Source organism: Pristiophorus japonicus, chromosome 11 (assembly GCF_044704955.1).
Source record: "Pristiophorus japonicus isolate sPriJap1 chromosome 11, sPriJap1.hap1, whole genome shotgun sequence".
NCBI lineage: Eukaryota > Metazoa > Chordata > Chondrichthyes > Pristiophoridae > Pristiophorus > Pristiophorus japonicus.
In genome coordinates, this window is record NC_091987.1 from 211,685,084 (window position 1) to 211,698,402 (window position 13,319).

The window sequence follows — 13,319 nt, forward strand, 5'->3', positions numbered from 1 at the left end:
AAGCAAGTCATCCTCGTTTCGAGGGACTGTCTATGATGATGATGATGAACTAGTGTTGAATAACTTGGTCAACAAAAAACACTTGTAGCTAGGATGAAAAACAACTGAGAAAGGTATAAATATTGAGAGCTCGGATGAGTTTTTTTCGAATCGCTTAGACCCGCTTAAACTCGCTTAAGCTTCACTCGACTATAGAGCAGGGCAGAGGTATCGTGCCAGTTCTATAGTCTTCTACGACTCTGAGACTTAAGGTATATGCTACCTTGATAATTGATGGATATCCTGCTTAAAAAATTTTAAGAACTGTAATACTGTAATGAAAGTTAGATTTAAAAGTTTGATTCTCTACTGGAAATAAGATTGTATTTTTCACTTTTTAAAAAACTGTTAACATTGCAATTGACTGTCTCACCAGCTGTAAATTACAGATCGGATTTTTAATGAACCTCTACGGGCCCGAATTTGATGAAGGCCTCCGCCTGTCCAAGTGCCGCCCAAAGTGCTGTCGAGGTCCTTGACGGTACTTTGGGCACGGTTTCCATTTGCGAGGTCCCTCGAAGGTCAGCGGGTGGCAAGTGGATGACGTACGCTGCCAATCTGGGCGGCAGCGGGTGGGAGCTCTCAATCTCGGTGGCAGAGGCGCTTGCCGCCTAAGTGTCACGGGGAGGATGGAGTCAGGCCCACGGAGGGTCGCAGACCTGAAAATAAAAAGCATTAAAAAAAACCATATGATGACCTTGAGGGGACCCCATCCAGGTAAGTCCCTGTAAAGGAATCATTTCAATAAATCTCACTAACCTTTTTTTTTTACAGCATCTTCACACTTACCGTTGAGGACAGAGCTGCCTGCACTCAGTGGTTCACTGCCGACTCCCGCCAACTCCCGCCCGCATGAATCTGGCATCTCGGCGGGCGGGAGTGTATTTACGCGCATCGGCCGTCCGCTGATGCCGGCAGGCGCTTTCCGGCGGCTCTCCCCTCCCGCCCGCTCCAGGCCACGCCGAAAGTGGCACTGGGCGGTTCGAGCAGAGGAATGTCGGCGGCAGTGGGCGGTAAGTTCTCCAATTTCGGCCCCGATATATTTTAGAATTGTCTCTCATGGTCTTCTGTATCACTAACTGGCGGGCCATGTCTCCGTACACTCTTTTGGCGAAGAGCTACAGTACTGAGGAGAGAACCCTCCCCCGGACCCTTGCAATATCCGGGACATTATAATCTGGCCGAAACTTGCTAAAGAGTGCTATCTGGCGGACAGTAAAATTGTCGGGTTGTCCCTTTCCTTTGGGGAGAGATAGACCAGACCTTCAGACCCATTCAGTGTCCTTAGGATTTGACTAGCTCCACCTTAAGTTGAGAGTGAACACCTGAGAAGTATACCTGATCCGGAATAGTCCCAAAGAAGGGCTAGGATTGTAATAATCACCACAGGGGAGCAGGGCAGTAGAGCATACCATGAATGTCACCATAATGGACAAAACACACTTGCGTTGGCATAAACCCCCTCATTTCCGCCAAGAGGAAAAAAAGACCAATCCCCCAAAACAGCTGAAGGTCCATTCTTATGATGACGATGAACTGATTAACTCAGCAGCACGGACACTGAAGCTCACTTCCTTTGAATGATTACATTTCCCTTCTCCTCAGCAACTATTGGCGTATTGTAGAATCATCAAAATCCACAGCATGAAAGGAGGCCATTTCGGCCCATCGAGTAGGGGGGAGTGCTCGTTGGTAAGGTTGCTGCTTTACCCCGCATGCTCTTGCAGTTGGTAGTGCTAATTAAAGTGCCAAAAATAAAGAGAACCTGAGATTATAAATTTACAATGAGTGTGATAATTCAGAGGTGAGACAGCGCAGCAGTATGTGTTATTATAAATAGGCATTAGTTTGCAACAATTTACACACAAACATGACAAGAAATTAGCACCTGACTTGCCATTAGTATTCTCCTTGAATTGCGTTTTAAGGCCAAACTTTGCAGAGGGTTCTGTACCTGTTTAATGCTTTGGAATTGCATTTCCCATACGTTCTTTTAATTAACAACAATAACAAATTGTATTTATATAGCGTCTTTAACAGAGTGAAAGGTCCCAAGACGCTTCACAGCAGTGTTATGTGATAAAAATTTGACACCGAGCCGCATAAGTAGAAATTAGCGCAGGTGACCAAAAGCTTGGTCAAAAGGGTAACCTAAGAACATAAGAAATAGGAGCAGGGGTAGGCCATTTGGCCCCTCGAGCCTGCTCCGCCATTCAATAAGATCATGGCTGATCTGATCATGGACTCAGCTCCACTTCCCGGCCCGCTCCCCATAACCCTTTACTCCCTTATCTCTCAAAAATCTGTCTATCTCCGCCTTAAATATATTCAATGAACCAGCTTCCACAGCTCTCTGGGGCAGAGAATTCCATAGATTTACAACCCTCTGAGAGAAGAAATTCCTCCTCATCTCAGTTTTAAATGGGCGGCCCCTTATTCTGAGACTATGTCCCCTAGTTTTAGTTTCCCCTATGAGTGGAAATATCCTTTCTGCATCCACCTTGTCGAGCCCCCTTATTATTTTATTACATGTTTCGTTAAGATCACCTCTCCTTCTTCTGAACTCCAATGAGTAGAGACCCAATCTACTCAACCTTTCTTCATAAGTCAATCCCCTCATCTCCGGAAACAACCTAGTGAGCCTTCTCTGGACAGCCTCCAATGCAAGTGTATCCTTCCTTAAATACGGAGACCAAAACTGTACGCAGTACTCCAGGTGTGGCCTCACCAATACCCGTACAGTTGTAGCAAGACTTCTCTGCTTTTACACTCTACCCCCCTTGCAATAAAAGGCCAACATTCCATTTGCCTACCTGATTACTTGGTGTACCTGCATACTAACTTTTTGTGTTTCATGCACAAGGATCCCCAGGTTCCTTGTACTGCAGCACTTTGCAATTTTCCCCATTTAAATTATGATTTGCTCTTCTATTTTTTCTGCCAAAGTGGATAACCTCACATTTTCCCACATTATACTCCACCTGCCAAATGTTTGCCCACTCATTTAGCCTGTCTATATCCCTTTGCAGATTTTTTGTGTCCTTCTCACAATTTGCTTTCCCACCCATCTTGGTATCATCAGCAAACTTGGCTACATTACGTTCAATCCCTTCATCCAAGTCATTAATATAGATTGTAAATAGATGAGGACCCAGCACTGATCCCTGCGGCACCCCATTGGTCACTGTTTGCCAACTGGAAAATGACCCATTTATCCCCACTCTCTGTTTTCTGTTAGTTAACCAATCCTCTATTCATGCTAAACCCCCCCCCAAACCCTGTGGACTTTTATCTTGTGTAGTAACCTTTTATGTGGTACCTTATCAAATGCCTTCTGGAAATCCAAATACACCACATCCACTGGTTCCCCCTTTATCCACCCTGTTTGCTGCATCCTCAAAGAACTCCAGCAAGTTTGTCAAACGTGATTTCCCTTTCATAAAACCATGCTAAATCTGCATGATTGAATTATGCTTCTCCAAATGTCCGGCTACTGCTTCCTTAATAATGAACTCCAGCATTTTCCCAACGACAGATGTTAGGCTAACTGGTCTATAGTTTTCTGCTTTTTGTCTGCCTCCTTTTTTAAATTGGGGCATTACATTTGTGGTTTTCCAATCCGATGTGATTGTCCCAGAATCCAGGGAATATTGGTCGATTACAACCAATGCATCCACTATCTCTGCAGCCACTTCTTTTAAGACCCTAGGATGTAAGCCATGAAGTCCAGGGGACTTGTCCGCCTTTAGTCCCATTATTTTACCGAATACTACTTCATTAGTGATAGTGGTTGTGTTAATTTCCTCCCTCCCTATATCCCCTTGATTATCCACGATTGGGATGTTTTTAGTATCTTCTACCTGAAGACCGATACAAAATATTTGTTCAACGTTTCTGCCATTTCCCTGTTCTCCATTATTAATTCTCCAGTCCCATCCTCTAGGGGACCAACATTTACTTTAGCCACTCTTTTCCTTTTTATGTTCATGTAGAAACTCTTAATATGTTTTTATATTTCGTGCTAGTTTACTTTCATAATCTATCTTCCCTCTTTGGGTTTTAAGGAGCTTCCTGAAGGAAGAAAGAGAGGTAGCGAGGCAGAGAGGGAATTCCAGAGCTTGGGGCCTAGGCAACAGAAGGCACGGCTACCAATGGTTGATGCTCAGGAGAACAGAATTAGAGGAGCGCAAACATCTCGAGGGATTGTGGGGCTGGAGGAGATTACAGAGATAGGGTGGGTTGAAGCCATGGAGGGATTTGAAAACAAGGATGAGAATTTTGAAACCGAGGCATTGCTTAACTGGAAGCCAATGTAGGTCAGCGAGTATGGGGCTGATGGGTGTGCGGGACTTGGTGCGAGTTAAGTCTTTGATCAGCAAGTTTATTAAAGACTTGAAGAGCAAAGGAGTGAAATAATGAACTGCTTTAAATCTCCAGAGGTGTTTTTGCTGTATTTTTATTCTGCGGAATGGTGTGCGGAGTTATTTGTCAAGTCTTGGGGTAAGGTGTTAAGCAGCCATCTCACCTAGATCCAGGCTGACACTTCCAGTGTAGTACTGAGGGACTGCTGCATGGTCAGAGGTGCCATCTTTTGGATGAGACGTAACACACTTTGATCTTTCCCTAAAGTGTGTCAGCTGGCGTTCAGTGGGCAGCATTCTCGCCTCTGAGCTAGAAGGTTGTGGGTTCAAGACCCACTCCAGAGACTTCAGCACAAAAATCTAGGCTGACACTCCAATGCAGTGCTGAGGGAGTGCCGCACTGTCGGAGGTGCCGTCTTTCAGATGAGATGTTAAACTGAGGCCCCGTCTGCCCTCTCAGGTGGATGTAAAAGATCCCGTGGCACTATTTAGAAGAAGAGCAGGGAAGTTATGCCCGGTGTCCTGGCTAATATTTATCCCTCAATCAACATCACAAAAAAGCCCCCCAGATTATCAGGTCATTATCACATTGCTGTTTGTGGGAGCTTGCTGTGCGCACATTGGCTGCCGTGTTTCCCACCTTACAACAGTGACTACACTCCAAAAGTACTTAATTGGCTGTGAAGCACTCTGGGACAACTGAGGTGGTAAAAGGTGCTGTGTAAGTACAAATAATTTATTTTATTTGGAGAACAAAATCACGCTAGCCATGGTAAGTGTAAACATTCGGGGGTTGTTGCACTGTGAAATATCCTTTGCCCTATGCCAGTGGAAGCCCTCCCTGAAGTGCATCTTCTTTCTAAGTGACTGGATAATGATGAACAAGGTCATATTCATAACCCTCTTTCTCTATCCCGGTACCTTTGTTGGCAAAGGTACGGCTGACTGTTTGCCAATTGAAATACAGATGGATTGAAGCAACACCGTCCATTATTTTCCATTAATGTTTGTAAGTTTTTATGGATTGTTTAAAGTTTCTAATTGCTCACCCCCCTGCCACTCAGTAATGGAAGACTCAGGCAGCATCTATCATGGTTAATAACTGGTGAGCTCAGCCAGCCAGAGCTCTCCCTTATGTCTAGAAAGTTCTCTTTGCACCAGCTGTCACTGCGTCACCAGGACGCTGTGTCTCTGGTTTCAATCTGTGCCTGTTTGAGTAGGTAAAGAAAAAATCCTTGAACAATGACTGATGTGTCAGCTGTGGCTCAGTGGGCAGAACCCTCGCCTCTGAGTCAGGAGGTTGTGGGTTCAAGTCCCACTCCAGAGACTTGAGCACAAAAATCTAGGCTGACACTTCAGTGCGGTGCTGAGGGAGTGCCGCACTGTCGGAGGTGCTGTCTTTACGATGAGACGTTAAACTGAGGCCCCGTCTGTTCTCTTGGGTGGACCTAAAAGATCCCATGGCACTATTTCGAAGAATAGTAGTGGAGTTCTCTCTGGTGTTCTGGCCAATATTCATCCCTCAGTTAACATCACTAAAAACAGATTATCTGCTCGTCATCACATTGCTGTTTGTGGGAGCTTGCTGTGCGCAATTTTGGCTGGCAAGTTTCCCACATTACAACATTGGCTGTAAAAACTTTAGGACGGCTGGTGGTCATGAAAGGTGCTATATAAATGTGAGTCTTTCTTTCAAGTCTAACTGAAGACGTACTTTAGAGACTTGAGGGGTATCATGTAGGCTCACACTCCCAGTGGGGAGATGCACCCGTTGGCCACACATACTGGGAATTCAGGTCCCCCTTCTCTCCTCTATTTTCCAACCATTCATTTTAATGGGCAGAAAATCATGGTCAGCATGTTTGCAGATTCCCGATTTACACTCCTGATGGGCATGGCTTCCCCTTACCAATCTGATTTCATAAAATTACTCCTTTACCATGTCCTTTAGAACATAAGAACATAAGAAATAGGAGCAGGAGTAGGCCATACGGCCCCTCGTGCCTGCTCCGTCATTTAATACGATCATGGCTGATCCGATCATGGATTCAGCTCCACTTCCCTGCCCGCTCCCCATAACCCCTTATTCCCTTATCGGTTAAGAAACTGTCTATCTCTGTCTTAAATTTATTCAATGCCCCGGCTTCCACAGCTCTCTGAGGCAGCGAACTCCACAGATTCACAACCCCCTGAGAGAAGAAATTTCTCCTCGTCTCAGTTTTAAATGGGTGGCCCCTTATTCTAAGATTATGTCCCCTGGTTCTAGTCTCCCTCATCAGTGGAAACATCCTCACTGCAACCACCTTGTAAAGCCCCCTCATAATCTTATACCTTTCGATAAGATCACCTCTCATTCTTCTGAATGCCAATGAGTAGAGGCCCAACGTACTCAACCTTTCCTCATAAGTCAACCCCCTTCATCTCCAGAATCAACCTAGTGAAACTTCTCTGAACTGCCTCCAAAGCTAGTATATCCTTTCGTAAACAGTATTCCAGCCTCCTCTCTCCTTCGTTGAGGGCAGTGTCTCTCTCTGCTTGGACATGGGCAGCAGCCACACCCCGTTACCTTGGCCAAGTGACCATCCCTCATGTGAATACTGAATGACAGTGGGCTATCGCTAATGGCCTCTTGAGCCTGTTCCACCATTCACTGAGATCATGGCTGATCCTATACCTCAACTCCATTTACCCGCCTTCATTGCATATCCCTTAATACCCTTACCCAACAACAATCTGCCAATCTCAGTTTCCCACATTACAACAGTGACTACACTCCAAAAGTAATTAATTGGCTATAAAGCGCTTTGAGATGGCCAGTGGTCGTGAAAGACGCTATATTAATGCAAGTCTTTCTTTCAATTGAGAAATTTTCAATTGACCCTCCAGCCTCAACAGATATTTTGAGGGCGGGCAGAAGGGCAAATGTACCAGATTTTTGCTACCAATCAGCGACATGTTATTACACCGACACGTCCTCATATTCCAGCAAGGCAGCCGGGTGTCCCTGGAGAGACATCAGCAGTGGGAGCCCTCCTTAATTGTTGAGACTAGATGCTATCCAGTAGAGATTGGCGAAACAGTGAGTCAAACCTGGGGCCGTGAATCAAACCTGGGATCATGCTGCACCCCATTGCGGAGCACCGCACCAGTTGGTGCATTTACCCACTCAGATGTCAGTGGGGTTTCCAACTCCTTGTCCATATCAGAACCCGACTGAACATCATTATGTGCCAGCTTTCCTTTGCTTCTTTTGGCTACGTGCAATCCGCGCGAAATGTGATATAGCCAGAATTCGGCCACCAGTGCAACTTTAGCCATGGCTCAGGGGCAGCAGCTGCGCCTCTGAGTCAGAAGGTTGTGAGTTCATAGCCCCATTCCAGAGACTTCAACACAAAAATTCAGGCGAACACTCCCAGTACAGTACCGAGGGAGGGCTGCACTGTCGGAGATGGCATTGTCAGGTGAGATGTTAAACCGACTCTCTGTCTGCCCTCTCAAGAGGACGTAAACGATCCCATGGTATTATTGCGAAGAGGAGTAGGGGAGTTCTCCCCTCTGTCCTGGCCAATACTTAACCCTCAATCAGCATAACAAAACAGATTATCTGGTTGTTATCAGGTTGATCATCATAGGCGGTCCCTCGAAACGAGGATGACTTGTTTCCACGCCAAAAAGGGATGAGTTCACAGGTGTTGCAATGAAGGACCTAATATTCCAGGTCCTGAACTACATCCTGAAGGGGGGAAGATGCCTGTGCGTGGATTTTTTTTAACGTGGGGTGGCCGTTGCACACCAGCCACCACACGGGCTTGACAGAGCGAGGTCTTGGTCCAGTGGCAAGGATTAACCAGGACGACTGGAGACCAGCTCTGCTGCACGGACCCAGTGCGCGCACACATCGCACAGTGTGGGCTGGGCCCGTGCTGCCCCTGGGCCCTCGCCTCTTCTGGGCCCAGAACTCGCGCCTCTCCCGGGCTGCGATCACATCGCTCTACGAACTCTCGCCGCTCCTGCTGCACCAGCCCGCACTGCATTCAGCGACCGGGATTTGGGTGACGTCAAATCCAGTCGCCCTCCTCACAGCCGTCGTCTTCCTGCAGCAGCACGCGCTGCTCCCTGCAGTGGTATGCCGCTGCACGCTGCTCCCTCCAATGGCCCCGGCCTGCTGATGGTCTTGCATAATGAATAATGTAAATTAATAATGCAAGACCATTATCAGGTTACTGATAAAGTGCCTGCCAGGTTTCCTACATTATGACAGTGACTACATATCAAAAGTACATCATTGGCTGTAAAGCGCTTTGGGACGTCCTGAAGTAATGAATTGCGCTGTAGAAATGCAAGTTCTTATTTCATTACTTCTAAAAGATGAACCCCTTCTTCCATCTTAATTGGAGCTTTCATCATGTTGAGGAAGGGCAGTTGTACTAATGAGAGAGTCTGTAACACTGCACCTCTCTCTTAATTCCACAAATTAGACTGGAGACTTCAATGTAAATGTAATGATCCACACTGAAATGAATCAGGAGAGATCTGTGCCACACCACACACCCCTGGTACAGATACTGATGCTCCCTGCAATTAGCGAGACGTGTGATGTAGTTGGAACTCTGGGAGTATCGCAACTTTAGCTGTAGCTCAGCAAGTTTGTTAAAGACGTCAGACGAAAAGAAATGAAATAATGAACTGGCTGAACTCTCCCGAGGTTTTGTTGCGGTATTTTTATCCTGCAGCATGTTGTGGCGAGCTGTTTGTCAGGTCTTGAGAAGAGGTGGGGAGTTTGGCATAGTCCGATGGCATCACAAGACTGAAGTGTCAAACGTCATATGTGAGAATCACTCAAGAAATATTTGTCTTTGTGGAAATAGAATCCTCAATCAAGTAAATGGGTTACATTCACATTAGGACCGATTTTAACTCATTGCCAGAGCAGACACACATGTCGAGGGTTAAAATCAAGGCTTACATTCGCAATTTAGAAAATATAAAGGAAGAGTGCAGTGCACTGAGTTGGACCTTTCAATCTCTGTCCTGGGATCGTAATTCAGCCGAGACTGTGGGGATGAAAGTACCTTCTGCACAACTAGCTGTAGGGCAAGTGTATGTGAAACGCGAATGATCAGTCTCGATATAGTCCCTAATCAGCATGTGCCTGCAGCACAACAACAACAACAACTTGTATTTATATAGCGCCTTTAACATAGTGAAACATCCCAAGATGCTTCACAGGAGTATTATGTGATAAAAATTTGACGCCGAGCCGCATAAGTAGAAATTAGCGCAGGTGACCAAAAGCTCGGTAAAAGAGGCTTGTTTTAAGGAGCGTCTTGCAGGAGGAAAGATAAATAGAGAGGTGGAGAGCTTTAGGCAGGGAGTTCCAGAGCTTGGGGTCTATCATCATCAGGGTTGCTCAGGAGGGAAGAATTAGAGGAGGGCAGATATCTCGTGGGGTTATGGGGCTGGAGGAGATTACAGAGCTAGGGAGGGGCGAGGGCCATGGAGGGATTTGAAGATAAAGATGAGAATTTTGAAATCGAGGCATGGCTTAACTGGAAGCCAATGTAGGTCAGTGAGCACAGGGGTGTTCGGCCGCCTGAGGAAAAGAATGTTCGAAGACCAGGTCCTCAAATCTACCACCAAGCTCATGGTCTACAGGGCTGTAGTAATACCTGCCCTCCTGTATGGCTCAGAGACATGGACCATGTACAGTAGACACCTCAAGTCGCTAGAGAAATACCACCAATGATGCCTCCGCAAGATCCTACAAATCCCCTGGGAGGACAGACGCACCAACATCAGTGTGCTCGTCCAGGTCAACATCCCCAGCATTGAAACACTAACCACACTTGATCAGCTCCGCTGGGTGGGCCACATTGTCCGCATGCCAGACACGAGACTCCCAAAGCACTCCCATGAATTCCTTCATGGCAAACGAGCCAAAGGTGGACAAGGACACCCTCAAAGCCTCCCTGATGAAGTGCAACATCCCCGCCGATACCTGGGAGTCCCTGGCCATAGACCTCCCTAAGTGGAGGAAGTGAATCCGGGAGGGCACTGAGCACCTCGAGTCTCGTCGCCGAGGGCATGCAGAAAACAAGCGCAGACAGCGGAAAGAGCGTGCGGCAAACCTGTCCCACCCACCCTTTCCCTCAACAACTCTCTGTCCCACCTGTGGCAGGGATTGTAGCTCTCGTATTCAACCACCTAAGGACTCATTCTAAGAGTGGAAGCAAGTCTTCCTCGATTCCAATGATGATGATGGATGGGTGAGCGGGACTTGGTGCGAGTTAGGACATAGGCAGCCGAGCTTTGGATCCCCTTTAGTTTACATAGGATAGAATGTGGGAGGCCAGCCAGGAGTGTGTTAGAATAGCCAAGTCTAGAGGTAACAAAGGCACGGATGAGGGTTTCAGCAGCAGACGAGCTGAGGCAAGGGCGGAGATGGGCGATATTAGGGAGGTGGAAACAGGCGGTCTTAGTTATGCAGCCTAACAAAGATCTCCCAATGTGGCACTATTGATAATTATACTCGGACAGGCATAAGAATGGATGGTGTAGGGAATGGGGAAAAAATACCACACTTGTGCAGTGCAGAATGTTCTTTGAAGGTTAGACCTTGCGGCTGAAATGAATAGGAGCAGATTGGAGAGAGCTTTGTTTTCTGCATCTGGTTGCACACTCCTGAACTTAGACGGTGCTTGATGCTGACAGCGGGGTGCCTGAAATGGAAAATGCCCCAACAGCACTGTCAGGGGCAAAAACAATTGTTAAAATATATAACATTGAACTGTACACTCACACAATTGAATGACTTCCGATTAAGAGCTTGGCATTGTAACAGTTTTTAAAAAACCTGTAAATTGCACTCCTTGCAAAATTCAGTTTAAAGTTGATTAAAAATTATGGCTGTTCCCTGTTTATAGACGTAAAACGGGCAGCTAAAATGTTTGTGTGGAATTTCCTTGCATATCATTATAAATGGGATAAATCATCATTACAACAGTGACTACACTCCAAAAGTACTTCATTGGCTGTAAAGCGCTTTGGGACGTCCGATGGTCGTGAAAGGCGCTATATAAATCCAAGTCTTTCTTTTCTGTCATTACAATTGAAGACAAACCAATTTGATACCATTGTGTCACGTAATATTACATTGAGCTTCACAGAACCCAAGGCCAAAAGTCTGTTTTTCCACTTGCTTCAATATCTAATGGAGCTGTTAAATATTAAAGGCTTCCCATAAATTTTCAACTTCTGCTTTTTAACATTTCTTCTGAGGATGAGTGTGTCATTTATTCCCCATCCCCATAGTTCCACTTGAACCGCTGCAGTCCGTGTGGTGAAGGTGCTCCCACAGTGCTGTTAGGGAGGGAGTTCCAGGATTTTGACCCAGAGACAATGAAGGAACGGCCGATATCTTTCCAAGTCGGGATGGTGTGTGACTTGGAGGGGAACATGGAGTTGGTGGTGTTGTTAAAAAAAGCACATCAGAACTCAAGCTATAGAATCATAGAAATTTACAGCACGGAAGGAGGCCATTTCAGCCCATCGTGTCCGCGCCGGCCGACAGAGGCTATCCAGCCTAATCCCACTTTCCAGCTCTTGGTCCGTAGCCCTGCAGGTTACGACACTAAGTGCACATCCAAGTACTTTTTAAATGTGGTGAGGGTTTCTGCCTCTACCACCCTTTCAGGCAGTGAGTTCCAGACCCCCACTACCCTCTGTGTGAAGAAATTTCACCCCAAATCCCCTCTAAACCTTCTACAAATTACTTTAAATTTATGCCCCCTAATTGTTGACCCCTCTGCTAAGGGAAATAGGCCCTTTCTATCCACTATATCTAGGCTTCTTATAATTCTATACACCTCAACGAGGTCTCCCCTCAGCCTCCACTGTTCCAAGGAAAACAAACCCAGCCTATCCAATCTGTCCTCATAGCTAGTAAGGGTCTAGTAAGGAGAAGGAACTGAGGGAAATCCTTATTAGTCGGGAAATTGTGTTGGGGAAATTGATGGGATTGAAGGCCGATAAATCCCCAGGGCCTGATGGACTGCATCCCAGAGTACTTAAGGAGGTGGCCTTGGAAATAACGGATGTATTGACAGTCATTTTCCAACATTCCATTGACTCTGGATCAGTTCCTATGGAGTGGAGGGTAGCCAATGTAACCCCACTTTTAAAAAAAGGAGGGAGAGAGAAAACGGAATTATAGACCGGTCAGCCTGACATCGGTAGTGGGTAAAATGATGGAATCAATTATTAAGGATGTCATAGCAGTGCATTTGGAAAGAGGTGATATGATAGGTCCAAGTCAGCATGGATTTGTGAAAGGGAAATCATGCTTGACAAATCTTCTGCAATTTTTTGAGGATGTTTCCAGTAGAGTGGACAAGGGAGAACCAGTTGATGTGGTATATTTGGACTTTCAGAAGGCTTTCAACAAGGTCCCACACAAGAGATTAATGTGCAAAGTTAAAGCACATGGGATTGGGGGTAGTGTGCTGACATGGATTGAGAACTGGTTGTCAGACAGGAAGCAAAGAGTAGGAGTAAATGGGTACTTTTCAGAATGGCAGGCAGTGACTAGTGGAGTACCGCAAGGTTCTGTGCTGGGGCCCCAGCTGTTTACACTGTACATTAATGATTTAGACAAGGGGATTAAATGTAGTATCTCCAAATTTGCGGATGACACTAAGTTGGGTGGCAGTGTGAGCTGCGAGGAGGATGCTATGAGGCTGCAGAGTGACTTGGATAGGTTAGGTGAGTGGGCAAATGCATGGCAGATGAAGTATAATGTGGATAAATGTGAGGTTATCCACTTTGGTGGTAAAAACAGAGAGACAGACTATTATCTGAATGGTGACAGATTAGGAAAAGGGGAGGTGCAAAGAGACCTGGGTGTCATGGTCCATCAGTCAT